The sequence below is a fragment of the Salvelinus fontinalis genome, chromosome 25 (assembly GCF_029448725.1).
Source record: "Salvelinus fontinalis isolate EN_2023a chromosome 25, ASM2944872v1, whole genome shotgun sequence".
NCBI lineage: Eukaryota > Metazoa > Chordata > Actinopteri > Salmoniformes > Salmonidae > Salvelinus > Salvelinus fontinalis.
In genome coordinates this window covers 29,740,391-29,759,271 of record NC_074689.1, presented here as the reverse complement: position 1 = coordinate 29,759,271, position 18,881 = coordinate 29,740,391, and the positions used below count along the sequence as shown (strand labels likewise).

The 18,881-nt window shown below is 39.4% G+C and overlaps 1 protein-coding gene and 1 long non-coding RNA gene across 3 annotated transcripts in view; one reads left to right on the top strand and one right to left on the bottom strand.

Annotated features, from left to right (window-relative positions):
• Window positions 1-18,881, top strand: part of LOC129823086 (5'-AMP-activated protein kinase subunit gamma-1-like) — a 164,903-nt gene that overhangs the window by 32,916 nt on the left and 113,106 nt on the right. The gene's annotated exons all lie outside the window — the stretch shown is intronic.
• LOC129823088 (uncharacterized) lies at window positions 4,354-8,727 on the bottom strand. Its single transcript, XR_008754560.1, has 6 exons — window positions 7,708-8,727; window positions 7,444-7,620; window positions 7,292-7,353; window positions 5,984-7,209; window positions 5,601-5,702; window positions 4,354-5,506 (listed from the first exon to the last, which is right to left on the bottom strand). It is a non-coding gene; the product is annotated as an uncharacterized LOC129823088 (long non-coding RNA).

The window sequence follows — 18,881 nt, the reverse complement described above, 5'->3', positions numbered from 1 at the left end:
CAACTTTCACTGGGTACTTTCAAGTTCTGAAATGTCATTTTTGTCTCCCTCAGTTCTATCATTTGAATGTGATACAAAATGAGGCAACGGTGTGCTTTAGGACCACGTGGAGCCTACGAGATGTCGGTTAAGGCTGTTTGGAGTGTTTATCCGACTGGATAAAAAGAAATTGATAATAATAATAATAATGTCCCCCACTCTTCTAAAACCGAAGGTGCACCCTCGGTTGGGGGCACTCCAGGACCAGCGTTGGGAAACACTGGTCTAGAGTTGGATATTGTTGCTGTCAGAGGAGAGGGTGTTTCTGGGGGGCTTATGTTGGACTTGCTAGCCTGGTGGATATTCCTTCTCTCACCTTCCACACATTTTCGTTGACTTGAAGTTGCATCCCTTTTCATTCGCCTCCTCATTTCAGAGTACATGGTAGAGCAACATGAGTTTAGTGTTTTAATTACATGCCTTTAAAAAAAAATCTACAAAACATACCAGGTGTGTAGATCTCTGGAATCTGTTATTTTGGCATTGTCACGGCTTGGCGAGAGACCCTCCTTAGGGTGAAGATTTAGAAATTGAATCACTCAGTTTTAGCTAACTTTTGTTATGTTATTGATATAAGCCTGCACGTGCTGGTTGCCATTATAACTGATGCCTGTAATGATGGCTTTTGAATCTGTGCAGTATGAGAGCATTATTACAAGACTTACTAGAGACAAATTCATCTCCTAGAAACACGCAACCATCCATGTTGTTTTTTTCACACGTACCATCTTAAAGGCAATGTTTTTTTTTTCCACACGTACCATCTTAAAGGCAATGGTGTTTTTTCACACCTCACCCTATAGAAGATTTAATGAGTCGTTTAGTGATAGTTTGTCTTCAATGAATAGCTTTGTGGGCGTAATCCAGTGCAGAGGCCCTGCTTTGCTTGAATTCATTGAGCTAGATCTATGGACTGCGATCATTAAAAAAACAAACCAGTCACAGGGACCAGTTTTCCTTTTCAAGGTATCTTATAATATCTACTACATGTAAATTACATCATTGGGATACGTACAGAACATGCACACATTGTCTGTCTGTTGAGAAAAGTAAGATTACTTTGATATTAGGGTGTAATGCTTATGGAGACTGAAATCCTCTAGACCATCTATGATAGTTAGATAGAGACAGATTCTTTTCCATTTTTCCAGGCAGTGTGCAAATGCCTCCAGAGCAACATCCAGGCCCTACTAACTATACCATATTACATTCCATAAAGTTGACTAAAATGTTTGCTTACTGACAGAGTGTAGGAGTAGGCAGCTCCTGTTTTTTCAAGGCAGCTCTGCAGTTGTTAGATTTTGCCTGTTTTTTCTCCTACAGTTTAAAGACATTGGCATTCGTTTTATTTGTCAAAGTTTTTAGCTTCCATCTGCAGTTGGTTGTTTTGTTTTGTCTGACTTCCAATGGCTAATTCTAAAAAGGATTTTGTTTATAAGTATCATTTTTAAATAAAATTCATTTTTTGGGGGGGGGATTTCTTCATAGTTACAATGTCAATGTTGATTGAATCCTATTGCACAAGTTATAATATACATTAAAATATAACATGGGAAGGACTAAAGTGATTCCTGCTGAAATCTATAATCTGTGCTCTATAAGTTGTTACAGTTTCCACTGCTCTTGTCACTATGTGTTATTGTACCTGAGATGGTGTGAGGTGTTATTGGCTGAAGCTGATAATAATAAACCAGAGGTCATGGGTGTGTGCCATGGGTATGTAGTTTTACCAGTGGAGGCTGATGAGGGGAGGAGTAAATGGAATGGGATCAAACACATGGAAACGGCATGTTTGATACCATTCCATTAATTCCGTTACTGATAGCCTCCACAGAGTTTTACTATGTTTTTACAGTCAGTCCTACAGAGCATGTATTCTTACAGTCTTGGTTCTTGACTCTTGAAGTGGAATTTTCCACTTCTCCACCTACTGGATAAATAAACCAACTCAATTATTGTCTTTTGGGAGAATATGTATCTCAGATGAACGTGAAATAAGTAATTCATGCTTGAAAACCGACAAATGTCACTGAATTTAAGCAGTTCTGCATGCAAGAGTGGGCCAAAATTCCTCCACAGCAATGTGAGAGACTGCACAACAACTACAGGAAGCATTTGATTGCAGTCATTGCATCTAAAGGTGGCACAACCAGTCATTGAGTGTAAGGAGGCAATTACTTTTTCACACAGGGGATTGGGTGTTGCATAACTTTGTTAATTAAATAAATAAAATAAGTATATTTTTTTTGTTATTTGTAAACTCAGGTTCCTTTTATCTAATATTAGGTTTTGGTTGAAGATCTGATAACATTCAGTATCAAAAACGTGCAAATATAGAGAAAATCAGAAAGGAGGCCAATACTTTTTCCTTCTAGGATTTTGCCTGTATTTAGCTCTATTCCATTTATTGTTATCCTAAAAATCCTTAGCCCTTGCCGAAGACAAGCATACCCATAACATGTTGCAGTCACAACCATGCTTGAAAATATGGAGAGTGGTACTCAGTGATGTGTTGTGTTGGATTTGCCCCAAACATAGCACTTTGTATTTAAGACATTAAGTTAATTTCTTTGCCACATTTTTTGCAGTTTTACTTTAGTGCCTTATTGCAAACAGGATGCATGCTTTGGAATATTTGTATTCTAAACAGGCTTCCTTTTTTCTTTCATTTAGGTTAGTATTGTGGAATAACTACAATGTTGTTGATCCATCCTGTAAGGGAGTGCGTAACTGGCGGCAGAGAAGTCAGGCACAGGAGAGCAAAACTGGGTAATCAGCAGAGCAGTTTTATTCATAAAACCACAGGAAACCAGAACAATAAAGAAATGGGTACAAAACCCATCGCGCACCAGAGAAAACGTGCACATGCACTTACAATAAACACAAAGACATGGGGGGATGTATTGAGGGATATTAAGACCAGGTGTGTGAGAAGACAAGACAAAACAAATGGAAAATGAAAAGTGGATCGATGATGGCTAGAAGACCGGCGAGCGCCGCCCGAACAAGGAGAGGAACCGACTTCGGCGGAAGTCGTGACACATCCTTAGTTTTCTCCTCTAAAAGCCATTGAACTCTGTAACTGTCTTAAAGTCACCATGGTGAAATCCCTGAGCGCTTTCCATCCTCTCCAGCAACTGAGTTAGGAACGACGCCTTGATCTTTGTAGTGACTGGGTGTATTGATACACTATCCATAGTGTAATTAATAACTGAACCATGCTCAAAGGGATTTTTTTAAAATAAACGATCTACCAATAGGTGCCCTTCTTTGATTTCTGAGCCTCTAACTGTAAAGTTTTATCTCAATCTCTTCATTCAAAGACTCAGTCATGGACACTCTTACTGACAGTTGTGGCTGCTTTGTGTAATGTGTTGTTGTCTAAACCTTCTTGCCTTTTGTGCTGTTGTCTGTGCCCAATAATGTTTGTACCATGTTTTTTGCTGCTACCATGTTGTGTTACTTCCATGTTGTTGTTATGTTGTGTTGACCATGCAGTGGTGTCATGTGTTTCTGCCTTGCTATGTTGTTGTCTTTAGGTCTCTCTTTATGTATTGTTGTGTTGTCTCTCTTGTCATGATGTGTGTTTTGTCCTATATTTATATTTTATAAATGTTTTATTTTTAATCCCAGCCCCCGTCCCCGCAGGAGGCCTTTTGGTAGGCCGTCATTGTAAATAAGAATTTGTTCTTAACTGACTTGCCTAGTTGAATAAATGTTCAATAAAATAAAATAAAAATGGATATCTTTACCAAATCTTTGCAAACTGATATTGTTCCTAAATATTTGAAAATTGTCAAAGGTATCCACCTCTATAAAGTTGTTCGATAATTGGACCTTTGTTATTCCTAATTTATATCAATGACCTTGCTGCTGTGTCTTCTACCGTACCATACTAATCTATATCAATGACCTTGCTGCTGTGTCTTCTACCATACCATACTAATCTATATCAATGTCACGTTCCTGACCTGGGGCCTGTTGCACAAAACTAGGATAAGGGATTAAGCCAGGATATCTTGGTGATCCTGGCTCAATTGATCCGTAATCCGGTTGCACTAAAGATGGATAGGGGGCAGGAGGATATGTTATGGTATAAATTACCATGGAGATTTATTCTGTGGAGCTAGCCTGCTCCAGACCAGGCTAAATTCCAGGATCTATTTAATCTCATCCCTAATGTCAGTCAGCAGTCACCACAAATGGAAACCAATAGTTATTTCACTGCTCACTATACATTGTTATCACATAACTAGACCCACTGTCATTATTTAAACGTTTGTGATCATTAATTTCAATGATTTGATAAAAAATAATTTTTAGATGATGTTGCTATCATTAGATAATTTACAGTTTCCCATAGACTATAAGGCTATATATAAAATGATAGAATATTAGGGCCACAGAGGGGAAAAAAACACAAGTAATAATATTGTAACCAGTTGTTTTAAAGGAGGACAGTTGTTAAAATGACAGATGTGGGGCATTTCGTGAAATTGTACTTCAGTATGGTTTCATAAACAAAGACATGCTGATGTGCCAGAATATTAAGTATCACATTGTCATAAGTATCAAAACTGTAAAAACAATATGTAGCTTTTCTGCAGAAAGAACCAGCCTCATAAATGTATGACTTTATCCTTTTTCTTCAGTGTGGCCCTAGTACTCTGTCATATAAACAAATACACATTCCATATGAATATAAAAACACAATGTGTAACATTATGTTCCTTTATTGAATAAGGACAAAACAAAGCAGGTAAACCATCAGCTCCTTTCGAAACTGAAGTCACAGTGACTCTACAAGATGGAAAGCACAGAATCCAAGCATATTATACAAAATGATACATACACATTCAAAGGTCTGTATATAACACACCCTGCATGTCTGCACACTAAAATAAATGCAGGACAAATCCATACACATCAACTGAACAGACAAATGAATGGATGCAGTAGCCTCCCTGCAGCCTTGTATTACACACAGTATACCGCACAAACATCATGAGGCCAAATTCGTAAAAAAACGAACCCAAAAAAACCCAAATTCCTCTGCCACCGCAGGACATATTTAACCAAAATTGAAAGCACACATACTAACTAAAATAATTCAACACATATTGGTCCCTCAGCAGCCGACCACTGTCGTCATCAGGGAAGATTGCCGGATTGTCCCAGTCCATGGCTGGTGGCACTCTGGGGGCCCTCTCCTTCCTCAGGCAGGCCACATTGTGGAGGACAGCACAAGCCACAGTAATATCACATGCCCTAACAGGGCTGACCCTTAATTTGTGAAGGCAGTGAAAGCGTGCCTTCAGGAGACCAAAGGTCATTTCAACTCTGGCCCTGGTCCTGGCATGGGCATAGTTGTAGGCCTGCTGTGCTTCCTGGGGGTCTGTGAAAGGTGTCAGGAGAAAAGGCTGGCAGCCATACCCCCTGTCTCCCAGCAACACACCAGAGAATTCACCTGTCAACACAAAATCTCATCATTACTACCTCATAAACACAGTGATATTTTTGACACAGCCATGATGGTTATAAATAGGGGTTGTGTGGCTTACCTTGTGATAGATTTCAGAGGCCCGAAAGATTCTGGAGTCATGGACTGAGCCAGGCCATTTTGCCACAACATTGCTGATCACACAGTCAGCATTGCAGACCATCTGAAATCATAAGATGAGGAATATTACACCAATCAATGCACATCACTGGCAATGCAGAGTGTTCGTCAATGGACAATATCAAAAAGTTATGTTCACCTGAACATTAATGCTGTGAAAGGATTTCCTATTCACAAAATCGGCCTCATGGGCACCTGAGGGGGCTTTTATCCTTATGTGTGTGCAGTCCACTGCACCAATGACATTGGGGAAACCTGTCACACAAAGTAATGAGTATCCTACTATGTGTTAACAGTTGTCCTGTAATTTGTAGATCCTCTTACCTGCAATCCTATAGAACTCCTCTTTGATGTCACAGAGTCTTCTGTGGCCAGGGAAGGAGATGAAGACATCTGCTAATGCTTTGATAGCCAGACACACACTCCTTATTGTGCGGCAAATTGTGGCCTTGTTCAGCTGTTCTGCATCCCCCACTGAGTACAGGAAGGCTCCACTAGCAAAAAAGCGCAAGGCCACACAAACCATTTGCTCCACACTCAGTGCATGGCTCCGTGCAGTGCGGTGCTTAATCCTGGGACCCAGTAGTCTGCATAGATACCTGATGCCATCTGCAGAAAACCTGTATCTTTCATATAGATGGTCATCAGGGAAGGCCAGTGGGTCCAACCAGTCCCTGAAGACCCTTTCTCGCCTGAAGGCTCTCCTCAGCACAAGTGCTTCTTCATCCACCACATCTCGCACGAATGGGCATGCCATTGTCAGAGCAGAAAGGAACACACAATTTTGGGCCTTCATATAGGCTAGTGGCCACACCTGGTGCTGGGGGGGTGGGCAAAAGAGGGCGATGCCTTATAACGATGACTTGGTTGTACTGATTGCTGGGAAAATAAAAAAAACCTTAGAAAGATGCCACCGTCCTGTGTGCTCACAATAAGAGCTCATATGTCATGGCTCACTTGACTTTACGAGAATATACCTAATTTTTATTTTGAGCTGTGTCATCTTCTTGGAGCTGGGGGAGGAAAGAAAAATAATGATTAATACATTTGTGTTACAGTTAGCATACAGTGTACATTGAAGGCATATCTCACCTCCCTCTCAAGTTTTTTTATTTCAAGGTCCAGTTTCCTAATTGTCCTCTTTTTTATTTCGGACTCCAGTGCAAGATTTTCCATCTTTTTCTTCTTGTACTGAATGTCTATGTCTGCCAGTTCTATTTGGCGCCAGAGGTGGTTGCCATACAACTTTCTGATAGCTTGTGAGCTCTGTGAACACAATACAATTAGCGCAGCTGGAATTTGGCAGGATGTGGTGTCCTTTTATTAATACGCACTATGTTGCCAGGCTGGTTTTCCCACTGTATAGCATCTGGGTCCTGTAAAATAAATTAGATTTTTTGATTTTGATGAGGACTCCTCACCATTGTAGAGCAAATAGTACTTTCACAGTCTTAACATGATACCTCATGCCTTCTGGAATCCAGAGAGATGGTCTCCTCCTCATCATCGTCTCCATCATGTGCTGTTGCTGCTGCACTGGGGCCTTCACCCTATCACATTTAATCGGATTCATATTGAAGCTAGTAGACAAGACATGCCAGGCCTACAGTATGCCTTTGATGGAGTACTCACTGGATCAGCATCGTCTGGTGCTTGTGCTGGTGGCTCTAACAGGAACACAGTGCTGCCAGACACTGCAAGGCAATAGGTAAACCAAAGTCAGACAGTCCAAATTGATTCAATATGAATGTGGTTGTATCCCATGTAGAGATGGAAGGACATACCTTGAATGAAGCGGGTGGCATCTTGGGAGGAACCTATGCTCGTCTCTTTCCCCCCAGGGATCCCCTCTAAGACGGGCCTGCCTTTATTTAGCTCCAAGGCCATGTCCTCTGCTGGGGTAAGGTCAGCCTTTGGTGACCCACCACCCGTGCCTTGTCTGTGGGTATTCTTTTTCACTGCTAAAACAGTACAGACAATGTGTGAGCAGGCACTTTCTGGGTACAATATATGCTTGTGCTTTGTTAAATATTAGTCAGGGACCATACCATTCTGCAGAATGTTCTTGTATTTGATTTTGACCTGCTGCCATGTCCGTTTTGGCCCGTTCATGTTTAATCTACACACACACACACACACATTTAATGGAGTCACACTGCAAAAAATTACTTGGTATTTTTGTCTTGTTTTCAGTAAAAATATCAAAAAATTTATCATAGCTTCATACAGTGTGATGGAGTTACTTTACACAATTTCACTCATATCTGCAGTGCATTTCAATTAAAAATGTAACCGTTTCATAATTACAGTACAACTGCATTTTTGGAGATGTGAATTAAATATTTGAATTGTAATTGTGATGTTTCAGCGGAGCGGTGACTGTGTAATTGTGCACTACTTACGCATTCAGGCGGTCTGCAATACTTTGCCAGGCTTTTTCTCTTTGCTTTATCACTGTGGCGGTGTTGCCTTTCTTCTTAATTATATCTTTTACCTCCTCGTATGCCTCCATGAGGATTTGTGCTTCCGACGGGGAAAAGTACGCGGCTCTAGTTGCCATGGTAAATCAGTTAATCTGTGATCTGTGGCGGGGTCTATTTGAGTGAGCCGTGAGCGCGCACCTATCCAGGATTGGTTTCACCTGGCTTAATGAATCCGTGTCTGCTCATCCTGGCTTGGTCTTTGTGCAACCAATTAAGCCTGGACGCACATGTTTTGGCTTCATTGAGCTCAGCTGAGTCATTTATCCCGGATGTCTTAATTCTACTTTTGTGCAACAGGCCCCTGTTTTCCCTTGTTTTGTATTTGTTTAGTATGGTCAGGACGTGAGTTGGGGTGGGCATTCTATGTTATGTGTTTCTATGTTGGGTTCTTTTCAATTAGCCTGATATGGTTCTCAATCAGGGGCAGGTGTTTTACGTTTCCTCTGATTGAGAACCATATTAAGGTAGGCTGTTCACACTGTTTGTTTGTGGGTGATTGTCTTCCGTGTCAGTGTAGGTACCACACGGGACTGTTTCGTTTGTTTAGTCTGTTCGTGCATGCTTCGTGTTCTGTAAGTTCTCATGTTCAGGTCGGTCTACGTCATTTTGTAATTTATCAAGTGTGTTTCGTGGTCGTCTTATTTAAATAAATTCATCATGTATTCCACACAAGCTGCGTTTTGGTCCGATCCCTGCTCCTCCTCGGACGAGGAGGAGAACAATCGTTACAATCAATGACCTTGCTGCTGTGTCTTCTACCGTACCATACTAATTTATATCAATGACTTTACTGCTGTGTCTTCTACTTCCCATTCTCTTTGCTGAGGATACCAATTTGATTTTATCACAATAATTATGATGATTCACTAATTAATCAAGCTAACTCATGTATGGCCAAATTTTCTGAATGATTCCAGATTTAAAAAATATCTTTAAATGTTAAAACTCCAACTTTGTTGTATTCACTAGTAAAATTAAGAAGTATTGTAAAAAAAGAGCCAGAATCTAAACTGGTTGGAAATGTAATGGAACAAGGTGCATCCACTAGATTCCTCTGAGTTCTAATTGATTAACAGTTATCCTGGAAAGATCATATTCAATTTGTCTGTAGCAGTGATGATATCTCTTGGTATCATCAGAAAGATTAGTGGTTTGGTTCATCAGGCTTGCTTCCCATTTCTATACAATAGCTTAATTTACCCATATCTTATTTACTGTAATATCGTCTGGGCCAGTACATATGCCTCCTACCCACATACATTACTTATCCTACAAAATACATTTGCTAAACTAGCCACCTCCTCTAACTACCTGGCTCCATCTGCACCCTTGTTTAAGAAACTCAATATCTTGTCTATTTATGACATTAATGTACACCAATTTCGCACTTTCATCTAGAAATACTCATACCTCCCAGACAGTTTACCTTTCAATGGATTCTTTCAGGTTCATTCTGAAATCCATCTATATAACACAAGACACTGCAATAACCTTCACCCTCCCCACTGCTGCACCTCAGAGTCAATTCTCTATTAGATACAGAGGTACCATACTCTGGAATTCTTATTTTCACATTGCCAAACCCTCATCATCCCTCAATAACTTCAAGTGAAGACTGGGGATCAGCCTGATGAACCAAACTACCCAATAATTCCCTACATGTAGCCAAACTCTCACACTCTCACACACATAATCAAACATGGTGTTTCTTGAATACAGACTATATTATGTACAATTATAATTAATATGCTTTGTTTAACTGATTGAACTGTAAGGGGTGCGTAACTGGTGGCAGGGAAGTCAGACGCAGGAGAGCAGAACTAGGTAATAGCCGGAGCAGTTTTAATTCCAAAAACCAACGGCATAAAGAAATAACCAACATGGGTACAAAACCCGACGCCCACCAGTAAACATGTGCACAAGCACTTACAACAAACAATTCCACACAATGACATGGGGGGAACAGAGGGTTAAATACGCAACAATTAATAAGGGAAATGAAAACCAGGTGTGTAGGAAAACAAGACAAAACAAATGGAAAATGAAAAGTGGATTGACGATGGCTAGAAGACCGGTGACGCCGAACGCCTTGCTCCCAAGGATGAACCAGACTTGTAGAGGTCTACAATTTTTTTTCTGAGGTCTTGGCTGATTTATTTTGATTTTCCCATGATGTCAAGCAAAGAGGCACTGAGTTTGAAGGTCGGCCTTGAAATACATCCACAGGTACACCTACAATTGACTCAAATGATGTCAATTAGCATATCAGAAGCTTCTGAAGCCATGACATCATTTTCTGGAATTTTCCAATCTGTTTAAAGGCACAGTCAACTTAGTGTATGTAACTTCTGACCCACTGGAATTGTGATACAGTGAATTATAAGTGAAATAATCTGTCTGTAAACAATTGTCGGAAAAATTACTTGTGTCATGCACAAAGTAGATGTCCTAACCGACTTCCCAAAACTATAGTTTGTTAACAAGTTATTTGTGGAGTGGTTGAAAATGAGTTTTAATGACTCCAACCTAGGTGTATGTAAACTTCTGACTTCAACTGTATGTACAAAATCGACATCTTGAAGAAATATGAGTCTCAAAGAAATGTTAAAAACTTGCATAGGTTGAATATTCTGTCCTCCTGCCGAGTTTAAATTGTGTTCAACAATTACCCTTTATATACACACTTCACAGCTAAGCTGAGCAACATTATGTTTCTGAACCAGAACTCCAAAAAGCACATTTAGTTGATCAATGCGAAACCAGACATGCATAATAATTATGATCAAGGAAGGAACATTGACCACAAACTTTACTTACCCAAGCTCATACGCATATTCAGACAGAGATAAATTACCAATTTATATAGGAAAACTTTGCTTAGAGCCAGCTGATATAATGCATTATGAGGCTGTCTAACATACTATCATTTAATACTTATGTCTTTATAATGATCCTGGGATTTTAAGTCAGTTGTAAAATTGGCAGAAAAGACTTCAGAGAACGTCCTGGCCTGTATTACTAACTAACAAAACTAAAATCCCATAACACCGAACAATAAGGATCATTTATTGAGGATAAAGAATGATGAAGCCATTCATTGAAAGCTAAAGTTAAATTATCAGTGAAATGGTTTATGTTCTTAAGACAAATTAGGGTTAGTTAAATAACTCATGTTAATTGCCATAGTAGTATCGTTAGTAAGGCAGTTATGTAGTACTTTCCACTCAATTTGTATAGAAATTAAACAAGGCAATAAGTAATACATGTTATAAGTCATCTTTTAACACCCAAAGCTCTCACTAGCAAACTTGTGTATGACCCGTCACTACAAAAACAATTTGGTAGATTGTCGAGAACCTGATTTGCAAATGTACGAATATGAGCAAAATCATTTGCATAACTTTCCAGGCTCATATATACTTCTACAACAAGGCTAATACATTTTTAACAAAAATATAAATGCAACATGTAAAGTGTTGGTCCCATGTTTCATGAGCTAAAATAAAGAGATCCCAGAAATGTTCCATTCGTGAACGTGATCATTACACAGGTGCACCTTGTGCTGGGGACAATAAAAAGCCACTCTAAAATGTGCAGTTTTGTCACACAACACAAAGTCACAGATGTTTTGAGGGAACATGCAATTGGTGTGCTGACTGCAGGAATGTCCACCAGTGCTGTTGCCAGATAATTAAATGTTAATTTCTCCACCATAAGCCACCTCCAACGTAATTTTAGAGAATTTGGCAGTACGTGCAATCGGCCTCACAACTGCAGACCACGTGTAACCACTCCAGCCCAGGACCCCCACATCCGGCTTCTTCACCTGCGGGATCGTCTGAGACCTGTCACGTTCCTGACATTATTTCCTTTGTTTAGTATTGTTTAGTTGGTCAGGACGTGAGCTGGGTGGGCATTCTATGTTATGTGTTTCTATGTTGGGTTCATTCAACTAGCCTGATATGGTTCTTAATCAGGGGCAGGTGTTTAACGTTTCCTCTGATTGAGAACCATATTAATTAAGGTAGGCTGTTCTCACTGTTTGTTTGTGGGTGATTGTTGCTGTGTCTGTGTTTGTTTCACCACACGGTACTGGTTTGTTTCATTCGTTTGTTTGTTCCTACCTACCTGTTTGTGCGTTCATGTTTTGTGTGTTCTCAAGTTCAGGTCTGTTAACGTCGTTTATTATTTTGTAGTTTGTTCAAGTGTTTTTTTCGTCTTCGTTATTATTATTAAAATGATGTATTCAACCCACGCTGCGTTTTGGTCCGATCCTTGCTCCTCTTCAGACGAGGAGGAAGACGAGTGTTACAAGACCAGCCACCCAAGACAACTGATGAAGCTGTGGGTTTGCACAACCGAAGAATTTCTGCACAAACTATCAGAAACCGCCTCAGGGAAGTTAATCTGCATGCTAGTCGTCCTAAACAGGGTCTTGACCTGACTGCAGTTTGGCATCGTAACCGACTTCAGTGGGCAAATGCTCACCTTCGATAGCCACTTGCACGCTGGAAAAGTGTGCTCTTTTCGGATGAATCCCAGTATCAATTGTACCGGGCAGATGGCAGACAGCGTGTCCGGGTGTCGTGTGGGCGAGCGGTTTGATGATGTCAACGCTATGAACAGAGTGGCACATGGTGGCGGTGTGGCAGGTATAAGCTACGGACAATGAACACCACAGAATTTTATCAATGGCAGTTTGAATGCACAGAGATACCGTGATGAGGTCCTGGGGCCCATTGTCATGCCATTCATCCACTGCCATCACCACATGTTTCAGCATGATAATGCACAGCCCCATGTTGCAAGGATCTGTAAACAATTCCTGGTAGCTGAAAATGTCTCAGTTCTTCCATGGCCTGCATACTAACAAGACATGTCACCACCAATTGAGCATGTTTGGGATGCTCTGGATCAACGTGTACGACAGCCTTCCAGTTCCTGCCAGTTTCCAGCAACTTCGCACAGCCATTGAAGAGGAGTGGGAAAACATTCCACAGGCCACAATCAACAGCCTGATCAACTCTATGTGAAGGAGATGTGTTGCGCTGCATGAGGCAAATGGTGGTCCATGACCCTACTTTTTTTGAAGGTATATGTGACCAACAGATGCATATCTGTATTCCCAGTCATGTGAAATTCATAGATTAGAGCCTAACAGTGTCTACCCCCAAGCCATAAGACTCCTGAACAGCTAATCAAATGGCTACCCAGACTATTTGCATTGCCCCCTCCCCTCTTTTACACTGCTGAAACTCTCTGTTTATTATTTATGCAAAGTCACTTTAACTCTACCTACATGTACAGTACATATGACCTCAATTACCTTGACTTACCAGTGCCCCCGCACATTGACTCTGTACCGGTACTCCCTGTGTATAGCCTCGCTACTGTTATTTTACTGCTGCTCTTTAATTACTTGTTTTTTATTTAGATTATTATTTATTTATTTACTTAACACATATCTTTCTTAACTGCATTGTTGGTTAAGGGCTTGTAAGTAAGCATTTCACTGTAAGGTCTTCACCTGTTGTAATTCGGTGCGTGTGACAAATACAATTTGATTTGATTTAATGAATTTACTTCAACTTACTGATTTCCATATATGAACTGTAACGCAGTAAAATCTTTGAAATTGTTGCATGTAGCGTTTGTTTTTATTCAGTGTATTTATTATACCGGGGCGGCAGGTAGTCTAGTGGTTAGAGCAGTGGACTAGTAACCTAAAGGTTGCAAAATCCAATCCCCGAGCTGACAAGGTTCAAATCTGTCGTTCTGCCCCTGAACAAGGCAGTTAACCCACTGTTCCTAGGCTGTCATTGAAAATAAGAATTTGCTCTTAAGCTCTTAACTGATGAGGATAGAGGGCGCTATTTACACTTTGGGGGAAAAACGTGCCCAATTTAAACGGCCTCGTACTCTATTCTTGCTCGTACAATATGCATATTATTATTACTATTGGATAGAAAACACTCTCTAGTTTCTAAAACCGTTTGAATTTTGTCTGTGAGTAAAACAGAACTCATTTGGCAGCACACTTTCTGACCAGGAAGTGGAAAGTCTGAAAATTATGCTCTGTTCAAGGGCCTGCCTATAAATGGGCATGGACACGTATGAGTATACATGCACGTCATACACCTTCCCCTAGATGTCAAGATGCAGTGAGAGAAGAAATGGAGTGATTATCTTGGTCTGAGATGGAATACGTCCTCTTGGAATGACGTGTCACCCATTTTATGTTTTCAGGAAGGCGCGAAGTTGGTCCTGGATTTGCCATCGGAATAGCTGTCGTTATAGGCGATTACTATCTCCGCCTTTGATTTTATTTGATACATGTGACCATATCATCGTAAAGTATGTTTTTTAAATATAGTTTTATTAGATTTTTGAAATTTATTCGGGACGTTAGGCGTGTTGCGTTGTGTGCCTTTGTTCAGAAAGGAGAGCTTCGAGCCACTTGGCCAGTGTGCTTGCTAAATCAGGAGGGAAAAACGATGTTCTAAATCCAAACAACGACTGTTTTGGACAAAGGACCCCTTGTCCAACATTCTGATGGAAGATCACCAAAAGTAGGACCCATTTTGTGATGCTATTTCATATATCTGTCGAACTGTATACTAGTAGTTTTGCGCCCAGATTTTGGGCACTCTCTCGCTATAACGTAAGGTGGATGTCGTAATGAAGATATTTTTAGAATTCTAACACTGCGATTGCATTAAGAACTAGTGTTACTATCATTTCCTATACAACATGTATTTTTTTGTAATGTTTATGAATAGCTATTTGGTCAGAATAGATGAGAGTCTAATAGAAATATCCGCACATTCTGGGAAAAAGAAGCTACATTAGCATAATGGATAACCACTGATTTCAGCTCTAAATATGCACATTTTCGAACAAAACATAAGTGTATGTATAACCTGATGTTATAGGACTGTCATCTGAGGAAGGTTTATGAAGGTTAGTGAAAATTGATATCTTTTGCTGGTTTATTCGTTAACGCTAACGTGCCTATTGCTATCGCTAACGTGCCTTGATGAATGAATGCGGTTGTGTGTAGGCTATTGTAGTAAGCTAATATAATGCTATATTGTGTTTTCGCTGTAAAACACTTAAAAAATCTGAAATATTGGCTGGATTCACAAGATGCTTGTCTCTCATTTGCTGTACACGGTGCATTTTTCAGAAATGTTTTATTATGAGTATTTAGGTATTCCACGTTGGTCTCTATAATTACTCTGGCTGCTTCGGTGCTATTTTTGACGGTAGCTGTGATGGTAGCTGCAATGTACAACTGATTTATACCTCAAATATGCACATTTTTCGAACAAAACATAGATTTATTGTGTAACATGTTATAAGACTGTCATCTGATGAAGTTGTTTCTTGGTTAGTTTGGTTGGTTCTTGGTTAGTTAGGTTGGCTTTGTGCATGCTACCTGTGCTGTGAAAAATGTCTGTCCTTCTTTGTATTTTGGTGGTGAGCTAACATAAATATACGTGCTGTTTTCGCTGTAAAACATTTTAAAAATCGGACATGTTGACTGGATTCACAAGATGTGTATCTTTCATTTGCTGTATTGGACTTGTTAATGTGTGAAAGTTAAATATTTCAAAAAAATATTTTTTGAATTTCGCGCTCTGCCTTTTTGTCACGCCCTGGCCTTAATATCTTTGTTTTCATTATTATTTTAGTTAGGTCAGGGTGTGACATGGGGAAGTTTGTGTGTTTTTTGTATTGTCTAGGGTGTTGTATGGTTTAGAGGGTTAAGGTGTATAGATGGTTTAATGTTGTGTGTAGTTGTCTAGGAAAGTCTATGGTTGCCTGAATGGGTTCCCAATTAGAGACAGCTGGTTTCTGTTGTCTCTGATTGGGAGCCATATTTAAGGTAGCCATAGGCTTTAGCTGTTTGTGGGTAATTGTCTATGTCGATGTTCTATGTTGCATGTATGCACTAGTTCATTCTTAGCTTCACGTTCGTCAGTTTTGTTATTTTGTTATTTTGTTAAAGTGGTTTCGTTTTGTGTTGGTTCTCTTCTAAATAAAAGAAGATGTTCTTTTCACGCGCTGCGCCTTGGTCCTCACTCTCTCCTATAGACGATTGTGACACTTTTCAGTGGAATGTGGGAGGAGTTCCGCTAGCGGAACGCCTCGGCCAGACAGGTTAACTGACTTGCCTAGTTAAATAAAGGTTAAAAAAAACAATACAACACATTTTATTGAAGGGGTCTATGTTGTCAAGATGAAGAATATATATGATTGTAAATATAATGAACTGTCTATCGAAATTCATTAAAATAATTAATTGAATATCAAGCAATCTGGTTACACTCAAAATAAATACATTTTCAAGACCAGCATACAAGTTTCAACAATTGAAAAAAATATGTATAAAAGACAGGTTGAATACAAGACATTTACTATTCTATTATTAAATTGATGATAGCTAATTATTAATTAACCATTCTAAAATATGCATTGTTTATTAAAATTACCACACAATATGATTACAATTCATTAACTCACAAGGTAGAAATACAAATGCAGTAGACAAATTAAGCTCATCTTAAACAATTACAATTAATTCTGTTTAATCAGGATAATCAATGTAGTATTTACCTTTATATTAACATTATTACTAGGTCGTTGGTAATGCACCTAGTAATTAATGGAGCTACATGCACAATTATCAATAGATTGTTGTTGTTTTTTAACACAAGGACATCCAAACATGGCTTGGAAATGCCTAAAATAACTTAGCACTACTTTCATACTTTATCATAATCTAAAAAACATATTATTAAATATTTATGTTTATCTCGTATAATTGCATGACGTTACTATTGGAGATATATAATTGACATTTAGCACTATTTACATGTAGAAATGCTACATGTAGCTTCTTTAAGGGAGATTTCTTTAGTGACCCCTGATACAAGGCAGTTTCCCAGCCCTGTGGAGGTAGAGGAGGGGATGCACATAGCCAGAGACAATATTGATGGAGGAACAAATGGAGAATGCCAAACCAAGCTTACTGGCTTCTAAGTAATTCTGAAGTGGAATAGCTACTATCATAGTAAAATAATGAATCTGCATCGTTAACATGATAATTAAAATTATCCTAAAGGCCCTCTTCTTCATGTTGTTTGTCCCTTCTCTCTCCCTGTCACCTTCCCCCGGCCCAGGGCGTTTCAGTGCCCTGAGAACAGCCAGGCCGCAGAAGAGCTTCACAGAAAACACAATCAAGGAAAAACCCAAAGTGAAGTAATTGATTACAATTGGAGATTTAGCAAGCATATACACAAAGCAGGACCCAAGCACCAACAGCCAGACCAGCCCGGAACAACCCACCCTGTATCTCAGGGGTTTGTACTTCAGGAAGATTACGGGGTGGACCACCGCCAAGTAACGCTCAACACAGACACAACACTGGAAAAGAGGACGACCGGTGTTGATTAATCCTACACAGAAATTACTAATGCTCCCTACAGCACCATTCATTTGTAAGTATTTGTAGATTAAAGTCAACAGGCAGGATAGGCAGAAGAGGATCTCAGACACGGTGAGGTTGAGAGTGAAGAAATCTGAAGCCACCAACTCTCCTGCTCTGGTCACTATCAGCCACAGGATGTAGACATTGGTGGGGAGACCCAGGACAAGGTTGATGGCGTAGGTAGCAGTGTATATGATATTGATGGATGGATTGAGAGCGTATTTGGTGGAGGGGAGAGTAGTGTTGCTGTCTATGGAGGTGTTCATCTTTTTCAAGAAGTAGTATATGCCCATCCAGTGACTTGCAGGTGCTGGGTACAAAAAAGTAAGTTGTAAAATACATTTATTTCAGGTGTTTATTATTATTAAGGACAAACTTCCTCTTGGAGTGATATTTTTTCAATTCATCGACAGGTTTTTCTTATTTGATTTACAGCCACACATTACAAATTGACCTTATTCTTAAGCTTGTGTTAGATAATTGAATAACCCTTCTAATATTGTTATTAAGGTAGTTATTAGGGCTGGGTATTGACAGGTAACGATGAGATGCATATTATAAGAGCCATGTATTTATATTGCCATTCTATATGCATTACAATTCTATATGTATTGTGATTCGATTCTGAAATAGGTTGGAAGTGAGGGTTGTTGTATATGAAGTACTATGGTCTTTTAAATCTTGTCAGGAAGAAAACGTTTCTTGTGTACCACTCCTCAAAGTCAACTATTATCTGTTGATACACTGTATGTTATTTAATGGATTTAACCAAATATCAAATTACATGATTTACAACAAAAATAAGAGTTGGTGCTTCCATGTAAAATCCAGGTAAATAGCAGACTGTAAAATAAAAAAAGCCAACTACATGTAACACAACAGCATGCTAACCATTAGTATAATTGAAATGTCACGTCTCTACAACAATCCAAACGTTTCAACTTTTAAAATTATGAAATGTAGAGATTTCTAACCTGGATTATCGAAGTGGTCTTTTCTTCTGTAAGGTTGTAGTGGTAGTGTCTGAAGTTGAATTTTGACATTCTAAACTCTCACCAGCACACCTGTGTATGTCCCTTCACTACAAAAACAAGTTTGTTAATTGTCCAGAAACTGATTTGCAAATGTAAGAACATGAGCAAAAACCATTTGCATGCTGACAAACTTCTATAGCAAGGCTCACATATACAACCATAATGCAACACTAGGTTGAGTAGAAGGTTTAACGGAAGAGGTCATATCCAGA